Source organism: Typopeltis vanoorti, chromosome 9, assembly GCF_054136105.1.
Source record: "Typopeltis vanoorti isolate ZY-2024b chromosome 9, IOZ_Tvanoo_1.0, whole genome shotgun sequence".
NCBI lineage: Eukaryota > Metazoa > Arthropoda > Arachnida > Uropygi > Thelyphonidae > Typopeltis > Typopeltis vanoorti.
In genome coordinates, this window is record NC_143557.1 from 83,256,218 (window position 1) to 83,269,672 (window position 13,455).

Here is a 13,455-nt window from a genome sequence, read left to right on the forward strand (position 1 = left end):
AGTAAGTCATCCGCTGCAGGTAGCACTTGCAGTTGATTCCCTGTGCTTTCATCTTGGTATGGCATCACTGACTGTTGATGGAATGGCCCAATTTGTCAAAAATTTGCCGAATAGATAGGCCTGCAATATGCCATCCTATCACAATGCTTCTGAACAACTATGTCAGTTCCTTTGTCACAGCCATTTCACCTGGACAGTTAAATAATGGATCCTTACTTGTCCATTATTCAAGCAATACCTGTCACACCTCTCTCAAAGACCACCTCTGGCAATCCATTTCACCCATTCATCATCCTCCAAGCAAAAAATTACTCCTAACACCCTTACACAACTTTCACTGGTGATTTTACCCCCCCTCTTATCTCCCTTGATTCTCTTACCTCCTCTTATCAAAAACTAGCTGTAAATGACTTATTACAGCTAGTTTTTGAAGCCCATACAATGTCACTCTATTCTCATTAGTTCAGTTCTATAGAACTGCCACAATCTTTGTCACTCGCCTCTGGGTCCTCTCAACCATTTCATTTCCACAAAATCCAGTGTGCATTAATTCAGATGTGACTTATTAAAACATCATACACAGGAACAATAATCCCTCTATCCTTGCTTGTTACTGTGTTCTTCATCAACCACATAATCTGGTGTACTGTTTTAGTTATCTTCGCAATATGTCTTCTAAACTTCAACTCCCTATCCTCACCAGTTTCCTCAATATAGTACACAGCTTCTAATCTCTTCCCAAAGTGCATTAAACTGGCAGCCATTTACCTTTGTCCATACTGCTAGTATGTTTTCTTCCTGCAGGATCTCTGCATCACTTTCATTTATGATTGCTCTTTCCAGTTTAATATTATTGGCAAACAACTGAATATTTCTTATATCATCAATGATATACAAATTAAACAGAGGTCCAAGTACTGAGCCCTGTGGTACACCACTGCTCACTTGCCTTCTCCTGGACTCAACTCCATAAACCACTCTTTGATACCTGTCCATCAGCAACACTCTAATCCAAATCACCTCATATCCATTCCCATTTGCTCCAATTTATGCAATATTGCTCTGTGGAATCTTGTTAGTTGCTTTTGCAACTAACAAAAGTCTATCAGTATTACTGAGTAGCCATTTCCCTTATCCAACTCCATTGTCACTTTATTATAAAAAAAAAAAAAGGAAGCAAATTACTAAGGCAAGATCTTCCCTTCAAAAAACCACATCGTCCCTTGTAGAGTATCATGTTCCTATCTACCCAGTTCTGAGTTCTGCCTTTTACCACATCACTCCTGAGATTCTGATTGGGGTATAATTTTGCTACTTCTGTTGGGGAGCCTCCTTTATACAGCAGAACTATTTATCCCTGTTTCCACTCCTTTGGCACCTTCCCAGTATCGAGGCTTAAAATAAACAGCTTAATCGGAGGACCTGATAATTCCCCTTGCACATTCCTGTAATACATGAGCCGATATGTCATCTAATCTCATAGCTTTGTTTGTATTAAGGTTCTGCAATATTTTAGACACCTCCAATTCTTCAATCTCTATTCTCCCATCAGTCAATATATCTGGCATCGCAACATCACCACCTAGATGATATACTCCTGCAAAATGCTCAATCAGTAATTCAACTATTTGGTTTGCTTCTGTTACTTCCTTACTATCAGCACTTTTTAAAGTCATCCTTCCATAGTTATTCCTCCTTTTACTTACCACATAGCAAAAGAACTCTTTAGGATTTTCTTTGACCTCATCAGCTAGTTTTCTCTCATTAGCTTTTGACCTTCCTTACCATACAGGTCACCTTTCTTGCCTGTGCCGTAAACTGCTTCCATATGGGCATCATGCTGATCACCTTTTTCTTTATAATTCCTCCACAACCTTTTATTTGTGTGCAACTCCTGCTTAATGAGGCTATTCATCCATCTAACTCCTACCTGATTTATACTTCTGACTCTGGGTATACATTCTGATATTGCTTTCTCCAAACACTTTGATCACCTCCCATGCACCACCACCTCTTCCCTCCAAATTTTATGCCATGGCAACGATCAAAGCCACCTTCTCAGGTTGTCATAATCACCTGCTTTGTAAGTCTATATCTATCTCTTCCTAACAGAAAGTTGTACATATCTAGCAGTCACCCACATGATCACTTTCTCCAAGCAGAGACAGCCTAGCTAGATAGGTTAATGTTAAGTGGCCCCTCCATTACATGCTGCCTGAAGTAATTATTTCTCAGCAGTTGTATAAATTCCATTTCATTCTCTCCTTATGTCCATTCCTCCTCCCAATCTTTGTTCCTATAGTTGAAATTCCCCATAATAATTACTTAATTACTCAACTTGCACTCATTATGCTAATTTGTGGATGCATGGCATCTACCATATTCTCCGTTACACCCCCAGGATTATAGCAGCAACCAATTATGTATTTAGTCCTGTTGGACTCTAGCACCAGATAGCCTCATATGAACTGTCCTTTAACTCCCTGTTCCCCTGATGTACTTCTACTCTTTTGGGCTTTAATTCTTCTGCTATCATTAGCAAAAGCTCCCCCCCACCATCCTCTCTAAAGACACCATATCTCTTGCATTTTATTCCTATGATCATATCATTCTTGGTCATCCCAAGTCTCACCTTTTGGCACAGTTGTGCTAACTAATGCCAAAAACTGCTTGCCTTTATTTTGAATACTTCTCTTATTAGTATACATAAATTGGAATACACAGAAGTGGAATTGAACCATCTTGTTTACATTAGATGCGTATGTCTAGAAAGGAAATACCTTTTGATGGTTCTTTTCTTAGTGTGAACTTAATACGAGGATGTAGGCTGTTGATTTTTTGTAGAGTGAAGTTCTGGTTCTGTGTAACTAACTTCAAAGATGTCATCAATGTACCACAGCCAAATTGTTGGTTTTGGTTCAGGAAAGAAGATTCTTTCTTCTAGAGGTGTTCAAAACAAAAGTTGGCTAGATTAGGTGATAGAGGTGAGCTCATTGCAACTCTCTTCTCTTGTTTATATTTTATCTTTCCACATGAAGTAACCAGAGATAATTGTAAATTTGAATAATTTCACTATGTCAAGATGGACACATTTATACATACAAAGTGCTGAAGTTCTATCAACCAAATTCAATCATAATGACTGCCTTACTATTCCAAAAGTGTAGGAAATTGTTATCTTCAACTTTATTAAATAAAAATAAAATACAGGAAATTACAATATAACTACTGTTTTATTTTTGGCCCAATAGTTTTGACCTGTTAACGTGTAACTGTATACATAGAGGGATTCCAATTTAATGCGTACACTCTGTTTCTTTATTCAAATTCCTTATTGTTGTTCATTGTTTGCACTGATGTCTTATAATACATAAGATGAAGTATCTGCATAATAAATTTAATTTTACTGTGATACATATGTGATTCTAGTTATAGATACTCCACAGGTCTTATAATATAATACAAGGAAAGAAAATTTAGCATCATTTGATCACCCCCCCCCCCCCCCCCCAATATTGTTTCTGACTACACTTCCAAACTCTCACTTGAATAACACTTTCTCAAGACTCCTCCTCCTGCAATACATCCACCTTATAAATTCTTCTTTCCATCAAACTCACTCCACACCGACTCATTCGTGATCATAGCTCTGTATAACTGCGCTTCTATTATACTGTGGCAACCAACTTTTATTTTCTTACTCTTCTTTTTCACATACACTAGCAACTCTTTCATGTCTTCTTGAATCTGTCATCTTCTAAATCATTTACATCAGCTAAAATAAGCATCTTTTACCTTAACTCTGCATTCTTACAGCATCACTGATGTTCTTAATCTTGGCACCAGGAAAACACGGTTTTGCCATAATGTCCTCAAGAACTCCTTATCAATGAATCAGCATACAAAATCTGATCTTTCTTCTCAAGCTTTTGTCTTTGTTTTTTCTCTCCTTTTCTGTCATACTATCTGCCAGGCATTTCTCCAATGCATTCAATCTCATGTTTTGTTCTGTGGAGTCCTCCACAGTGGAGGACTCCATGTAAGTGCACTGTCTTTCCCATTACCATCTGTTCATTCGCTTCACTCATTTGTACAGTCACTCATACTGCTTGTAACACTATGCTGATTACATTATCAAACATTTTGTCTTTCGGCTCGCTGTTATTATTCTTTTCACGCTCCTCACACTTCTGGTATTTGGTCACAAAACATGACAAACACGTTCTCCAGTTTCCTTCTCCTTCCATAAATCTCTCATTCTGCAAAGGCCATACATTTCACCCATGCTGTAGCAAACATAATCATGCACATTAAAATTACTTGCTGTGGTTTTGTGCATTGGTGTCATGATGTCAATAAAGTGTATGTATAAGAAAACAAATATTAAACCTTTGAAATATAAGCACACTACCTTTATTATTACAACTACCAAGATAAATATAATGATGTGAAAAGAATGATTTATAAATATAGGTAACTCCCATTATACGTATATGCTTTTGTTATGCACCTTTCAGCACATAAGGACCATCACTATTTCCTACCCAAGCCTCTGCATGTTGCACCTTGTTTTCTATCTCCATCCTCAGTATCTATTACCCTATTACCTTATTAGTCTATTGCAGCATCTGTAAATAACTTCTGTGCCCTTTGAGCAAGATGTCTGGCAAGAGGAAAAGAATGTGAATAAAGACTAAGTGAAGAAAAGGCCTAGGAAATCCCATTTTTTGGGAGTGAAGTTGAAAGTTCTGAATTGATTGGATAAAGGTGAACGTGGCACTAACATTTAAAGGGCTATGGGACTCAGCGATTCTACACTGAGAACCATTCACAATAATGCTGATACAATTCGTAAGAGCGCTTGGATCATACATGAATCACAGCATGACCAGTTATAAAATCTTGATCTCATGCAATTGAGAAAATCGAAAGCATGCTTGCTATGTAGATCAAGCAACATACCTTTGTCTGGAGCGGTCATACGAGAGAAGGCAAAAAACTTGTATGAAGACCTGACAAAAGATGAAAAGCAAACAATACCTTTTGCTGCAATTTGTGGATGGTTCAACCAGTATTAGCTGCCATAGTGCAATTGGAAGAACAGCAGAACATTGCACCCTTCGATTGAAAGACCTGAGTTCGATTCTCATTGTGACAAAGCGAATCCTTATATGAACTTTTTCAGTTGAAGATGAGTTAGCCGATCTCATATGGTGGTAGCAAGGGTTTTTTCTCCTCGAAACTCTGGTTTTTCATCCCGCGTACAGACAAATTGGCCTTCAGAATACACGCAATTTACAGAGAAAAAAAAAAAACTGTTGTGGGCAATAGATGCCATTGATGGTAGTAGTGTTGTAGTTGGAGAATTTAGTAGTAGTGCAGAGGATGGGATGTATTTAGTGAAGTGTAGTAGTGTGCCCTCCCATGATGAGTCTCCCTGGAGGTGTCATAAAATAAGTTCCTGTGCATTCCACAATTTCAACATGACTGCTGAGGCTGCAGATGTATATCACATTGTTGGTGAAGGATTTCATGATCTCTTCAAAGCAAAGGTAGCATAAGGAGGTTACACAGAGAGCTTACAAGCAGAAATGGAAAACTGCAAGTCAGGTTTCCATAGAGATGCTTGAAAAAGCAGACCTATGTTAGTTTCAACTTTAGCATGCCAGCTAAAGATGTGATTAAGATGCATTACTTGTAAAAATAACTACTTTAATAGTTATGTTTTATATGTACCAAATATTTTATTTACTACTCTTATGCCTTAATATATAGAGTAAAATCCCTTTTTTACGTTTTTGTGCCATTTACATAATTTTCCATTGCTCTTAAGGCCTGTTCTTACAATATATTATTTTCCTGCCATTAACAACTTGATGTGGACGTTATTTCCCGTGATTTGCATTTTTTTCTCGGGTGTCAATACTGATTTTCGAATAGATTTCTGCAGAAATCTACGCATTTCTGTTCCCAGATGGTGTTGCTTTCGGCTGTAGTTTCGTTTCTGCCATCACGGTGACTTGCACACTTGCAGCAGTGATGTGGTGATGAGCAATACCGTGATTTTTCAATCACAGTATGAATTGATATTACAGAATTTCTGTTACATAATTTAGCATGTGATAGTTGCTTTCAAGTTGCGGTGGTGGATGATCCATGTTAGTAACATTGAGAAAAATGACATAAAATGTATTTCGGTAGAAAAAAAGATGGCAATTCTGCAACGTGTAGATTGGCATGCTGGAACGTGTGCATTTAGCAAAAGATCTTGGACTCTCTGTGTCCACTTTGAACACAATAGTAAAAAAACAGGTCAAGCATTGAACTCAATGCAAAGCAATCTGGTGCTATGACAAAAAAACGAAAATATATCCAGACATCGTCATACGAGAATTGGATAAACTTGTGGCGGAGTGGTTTGTTTCTACGAGAGTGTCAGGTATTCCAGTCGATGGTACTATACTCCGAGCGAAAGCCTTTGAATTTGCTGTGAGGTTGGGGATTAATGGTTTTACTGCGTCAAATGGATGGATTGATCGTTTCAAGACTCGTCACAATATTGTGTATAATCAATTGTGTGGAGAAAGTAATAGTGTTGCAGGGGAAACTGTAAACCAGTGGAAACATGAACTAAAGACTATTATTCAGGACTACGAACCAAAAATTATTTTCAATGTTGATGAAACTAGGCTCTTTATAACATTCTGCCAAATAAAACATTGTGTTTTAAAGGAGACAAGTGTCACGGTGGAAAACTCAGCAAGCAGAGGGTAACTGTTTTGCTCATGGGCAATGCTGATGGATCAGAAAAATTACCTCCACTGGTAATTGGTAAATTTAAAAAGCCAAGGTGTTTTAAGAACGTAAAAAATCTGCCTACTAAGTATGATGCCAACAGCACAACATGGATGACCAGCAGCATCTTCACATCCACCATGCATGCTCTGGATGCTAAAACGGGGATGCAAATCACTGCAAAATACTACTACTGCTAGACAAACGTGCTGCACACCCTAAAGATCTGCAGCTCAGAAACATTAGATTAGTGTTCTTTCCCCCTAATTGTAGGGGGAAAGAACACTGTGAGCTTCAGCCATTAGATCTGGGCATTATTCATGCATTTAAATGGAAATATAGAAAAATGTTCGTTGAAAAAGCTGTTTATGCATAATAGTATGGACCCAAAACAAATGACCATATCAATCTTTGATGCCATGCATTATGTGGCCAAAGCATGGTTGCATGTTACTCCTGAAACCATATCCAACTGTTTCCGGAAGGCAGGAGTTAACGTTTGTAGAAGAGGAGGAAGGAGATATGGCAGAGCCCAACAACTGGTATGTGATGGATGAGTCTTCCTCATTTCAAGACTATGTTGATGTGATTGCATCAATGGTACCAAGTGTAGAAGACATCCTTTCCAACCACCTTGGTGAAGAAGAGGAAAAAGTGGTTGAAGAAGACTGTGATCAAGAACTTACCGTCCCTATTAGTAAAGAAGCAATGGAAGCTATCTCTGTTTTGAGGCAGTATATTGAAAGTGCATCAGGAGACGATGGGGCATTTAATGCCTTATACACTGTGGAGAGGCAGAAAAAACAATCAAAGATTTTTTTAAATAGAAAATGTAAGTAATTGTAAATTGGTTTTTTTTTTCAGTTATTAAATTTTGTAATCTAGTATGTAGACTCACATACTAGCAGTATGTCATCTTTTAGCATTTTTTAAATGTTTTTTTTTTTTTTTTGCATTTCCTGCTATTTACACTTTTTTCCATCAGTCCCATGGATGTTTATATTTATATACATATAAAATAACTTGGTATCTTTAACGTATATTATATTATACCCAAGGTAAAAAAACTTTCTGCATCTATCTCTCATCCTGAGATTTTTATTTAATAAGGTCAAAGCACCTTATGGTAAATTGTTTTGGTAAAATATTTATAAACTCAGTATTACTTAAACCCTGGTATTTCTAAGCCTGGCTCCCACTGATGAGACTTCAATAAAGGTCGAAACCGGTTTGGGTAGTGGCCCCTTGCCTTTAATGCTTAGCATCATACATCTCCTCAAGGAGATGTGCTTTCAGGGATGTTGTGGGTACCATGACTATGAATGAGTTCAAAGCAAAGTATGATAGATACTGCACAAATGTTGGTGTATGGTGCACACCCATGGAATAGCAGTATCACCGATATATTTTTGCATTTATTCCTGTTAAAGACTCCCCTAATTCTTTCCTGGCTTTGTGTGATTTTTAAAATTAACCACAATATACTAATGCTTCACAAAGAGGACACTTTTCGAAGCATAAACATTGCGTCACATTTGTGTTAATTAATTAATTTGTGTATAGTCACAAATACGGTCACCTCTGAGCCTTTTGAACAGATGTATATATGGTGGAGTGGGTTAAATTCTTAGTATTCAAGTGGTTTTAAACCACCCAGAGGGTGAGCACTGAGACAACATCGTCCAGAAATCAGTGGTTATGATTAGTGTAAACCAATCCAATTGAATGTTGTCATTTGTCACGAAAATGCTTAGTTGCAGTTTTCATTTTCTGAGTTTCATCTTTTTGCATGCATGAAGTGTTAACTGACATGTTTAGGTCACCAATATAGACATGTTTTTAATATATAATTAAACTTTTTTTGCCCATATTTGCAATGGGAACAAATGTCCCATTTTCTGCCAGAGCTTTTGCGAATTGTATGATTGTAGTCGAAGGTAAGCCTTGTGCTGTTCTTCCAAAATTACTATTATATATATATATATTTACACCTTTGAGTAATTCAAATATAATAACCAAAGGTTATAATTTCCTTTAAGTCATTCCTCGACAAAATTGCCAATTTTCATCGGAGACAATATCTTACCTTTTGTATGTTTTAGCGTAACCTTGGAAAATGCTTAGTTTTTGAATTAATTGATATTTTGACCCTGTCCTGTCCAAAGGTCGTTCATCTGACATTAAAGTCTATGGGTGAACAGGCATCTTGTCTCCCTGCATCATTGTGATAGAGGAGGAAAGCATCTTGCTGGTACCTGGCGGGAAAATGCAGCCAAACACCCATGTACTGCTTACGCAAAAATGCGTCCACTCCGGTCTCCCGTAGACTGCCATGTTAACGAACCGCCCGTTGGAAGGGAAAGATTCCGATTTTGAAAATGGATTCATTCAAAAACAAATAAAGAGCGCCAATTTTTATGAGTTGCGCTGTTATCATTGAAAGGTAAGAAATTACCTGATATGCTACGTTTCACATGTAAAGGGGAATGATTCCAAGTAACTATAGCCTAACCAAATATAGCATTCTCCTTCATTATTGTTTCCTAATATATCTTAAAACAAACTCGTTGTCCCCCACTCTAAGCAGATTTGGTTACAATTAATTGATAAAGTATTCAAAGTTATCTTAAAATTAATTTCATTGGACCAATTAAAATAAGCACAATGTGCATTCTTAAAACTTTCATACATCAATTTAAAAAATAATCATACTGGGTCAAATTGATGTGAACTTTGTAGCATAGGTTGTATAAGCCACACCCAACCGAAATAGGCATGTAGCACCACTGCTATCTATCTATCTATATATATATATATAAATGGATATATTTACCTATATACACATAAATAAAAATAAATACACTAGTAAAAACACCAAATTGTACAAGATGATTTCCTGCTCCAACATATTCTTGCCAAGCATGGATGAATCAACTGTGATCAACAATATTAGTTCACTGGATTAGTCCTTTTCCATAGTTATTTTCCCAAGTTACCCAATGTATACAGCTGCTGTTTGTTACTGATTAGTTATTTATATTTTGCAAACAAATCTCTTCCCCTTTCCTCATCAGCTTTTTTTTTTTTACACTAAATGCAAATTTGGCATAAATTTCCTTCTGTATTATTTAATTATTTATTTTTTTAATATTCTGTATAAAGTGAAATTATTTTAGTGATCAATGAATTCCTTAATTTCTATTTATTTTTTATACTTAGTTACTACAGACTCCACAGATGGGATATTAATATTTTACAATGTGTGTTTGGTGGTTAGGGAATAAGAGCACCAAATTTATTTATTTCATTTTTCTTAACCTCAGTACTTATGTGTACCAGAATTATCTATGCAATATTCAAAAGAATGTCACAGAGTGTAATTAATAATCAGAAAATCTAAATAGTTGGACTGGTTGGCTGAGTGGTTAATGTACCTGCTCTCCACCCACATGTTTGGAAGCATGTATAAATTTTTTCAAGTCAAGAAGAAAACTATTATTAAAGATCATTAAAATTTCTTTGTTTCATAAAATCTTATTATTGGAAAATAAGGTGAAGATTAATACTTAATCGTAGATGGGAATTTTGCCTTAAGCTGATTTACACCAAGAAAGGATTTACGTAGTTTCACTGTGATTTTCTTTAATATAATTACTCAGAGATACACATATAATCTTATGCTATTCCAGTAAAACAATAATTTCCTCCAAATTCTCTCTACTATGCAGGAAAAGTGGAATCAATTACAAAATCATGGGTATCCTATAATTAATTCAGTTAAAAAACAAAACAAACGAAAAACATTTGGATGAATGTCTTAAGGGCATAGAAAAATAGTGAAACGTCACAAAAATAAACACTATATTAATATTCCGTCTAATTTAAAATTTATAATTTCACTTTATACAGAATAACATATTATAAAAGTTAAATAAAATCCAATTAAATAAATAATACAGAAAGATACTATATTTTCTTAAATATTTCTTGCTTTGCATTTATTTTCAATGTATGTGTGTATCATTACCATATGATTTCAATTTTTATGCAAAGAATATTCTCTGTGATGAATTTTCTCTGCAAAGAATTCATGATTAATTTTCACCAGAAAATTAATCATGAAGAACTGTAATAATAATCATACCTATGAAAGGTTGTAAATTTTAAACCACATTAGCATGAGATAACTAAGATTAGGTAATTCAGGTTAAGCAAACTACCAGTGTGGAAATACATACGTGTGTGTGTGTGTATGCTGGCCTGGTTGGCTGAATGGTTAGCAAATCTGCTCTCCAGCCTAAAGGCTGTGGTTTCGAATCCTGTTTAGGGCATGAATGTTTGTGATTGTCTTTTATGCAAATAAATATACACTTTCCCAATATGGAGTGGGTCACAATGCGAGAAGTATACCTAACCCTCCCACAATGGGAGAAGCCTTCGCCCAGCAATGGGGATGATACCGGCTGAATATCATCATATATATATATTTTAAATCATCGTCCTGTCTGTGAAACAAAGCTCTAGCATATCAATGGGGGTAGACTAAGAGCATAATCCAAGAATCCTCTACTTTTAAAGCTACTTTGGGCTGAAAACAAACTTTTGTTTATATACTGTATTTCTGATATTAGCATCTTGCAGTAGGTCATGTCACTTCCTTCTTGGGTAGACTAAGTAACATAGAGGAGTGGGATGCACATAAAGTTCTCTTACAGAAATTAAAGCATATATCTCCATATGGTGCTTCTATTCTCATTGAATATTTACTGACATTTTCTTCCAGGCTGATGGAATACTGTAAGTCACCATAAGTCGGGAACTGTTGTACTGGTCCTCAGTACTTATGTGTACCAGAATTACCTATGCAATATTCAAAAGAATGTCACAAAGTGTAATACTTTAACTATGTCAAACCTGTGTCAAATGGACCCAAAGTATTGTTAAGATATTCACAATTTGATAGGAGATAACATGCCAGTGCATTATCTTGAAAAGGATGCATTTTGATTTGACATTCTTCTTGTATGGTTGTGAACTGAACAATACTGAAATATATTTATTTAGATAAACTAAGCAATTAACCTTCCTCAAAATGTATGGGCTAGTTAGTGACCATTTGAAACCACTGTCCACAGCATGTTGGAAGTTTTTCCACTTGGTTATATTATAAATTAAAGATACCAAGAAACTATATACTTGGTTTAATCATTTACCCAAGTGTAAGCAAACTAGTTTGCATGTGAACTATTTTCAGGACTGGGGAAACTCTTATACAGAAACTTAAAACTTCACATCACTTGCCTTAGTATCCTATAATGCAATGCACATCTCCTTGCAGACATGTATAATGCAATGCATTATGGGAAGGATCACTACCCAGACCAGTTTCAACCTTTATTGAAGTCCCGTCAGTGAGAGCCAGAGGTGATACCAAGGTTGAAGTAATGCAGAAGTCATATTTTCATATATGAGTTGCCAAAAGGTATCACATCTTATTATTAAAATACTCTGGATTAGAGATAGTTGTTGGAAGTTTTTCCATTTGGTTATAGTATAAAATAAATATACCAAGAAATTATATACTTGGTTTAATCCTTTATCCAAATGTAAGCAAACAAGGAGATGTTTCCCCACTGATGTGCAAACTTTGTTTGCCTACACTTGGGTAAAGGATTAAACTAAATTTATTATATTTCCCATGAGACCTCAATGTCCGCGCGGTTAGCCTAGTGGCTTTGCGCTTCGCAATCATATGCCTGGGGAAGGAGTGTCCTAGGTTCGATTCCCGCCGGAGACGTGAGGAGCTGAAGGATCTTCCTCAGTCATAGCCAAGTTAGCCGGTCTTGGGCACGGGCAGTAGGGTTTTTTCCGCCAGTTTATCTGGTGTTTTTCATCCCGCAAGCAGGCAAACCGGCCCCGTGAACACACAGGAATACAGCCAAGAATACCTTGAGGCATAGGAGTGACCATTCTATCCTCGTATTTCGGTTACGAAATCCAAGCATGCTTGGAAGGTTGTAGGCCTTAAAGGCCTGTTAAAGCCATTGGGATAGATAGATGAGACCTCAATAAAGGTTGAAACCGGTCTGGGTAGTGGTCCTTCTCATAATGCATAGCACTATACATGTTTACAAGGAGATATGCTTTGCATTATGGGATACTAAAGCAAGTGATGTGAAGTCATTAGCTTCTTTATACGAGTTTTCCAGTTCTGAATATAGTTCAGGTACCAACTTGTTTGCTTACACTTGGATAAAGGATTAAACCAAGTATATAATTTCTTGATATCTTTAATTTATAGTATAACCAAGTGGAAAAACTTCCAACAACTTTTTCTAATCCAGAGTATTTTAATGTATATGCTGTTCACTCTCTAAAAATAATCAGAATTTTCTTTGCATCAAAAATAAACATTCCTTCAATTGCTAAGATAAATCACCTATTCAGAGATAAAAATGTTTATGTGATTTACGAGAGTAAAAATGCAAGGTATAATCAAAAACTTCAGGAATGTATTTTTAATTTTAAAATAATGGCATTTATTTCCTGTTTCATGTTGTCAGTCTCCCTTGAATAGTTTCTTTGCAATTTGATACAATGAATTACATTTGCACTGGTCCAGTATTTCAAACTCAATAAACATAGGTAATTTTTATTAAA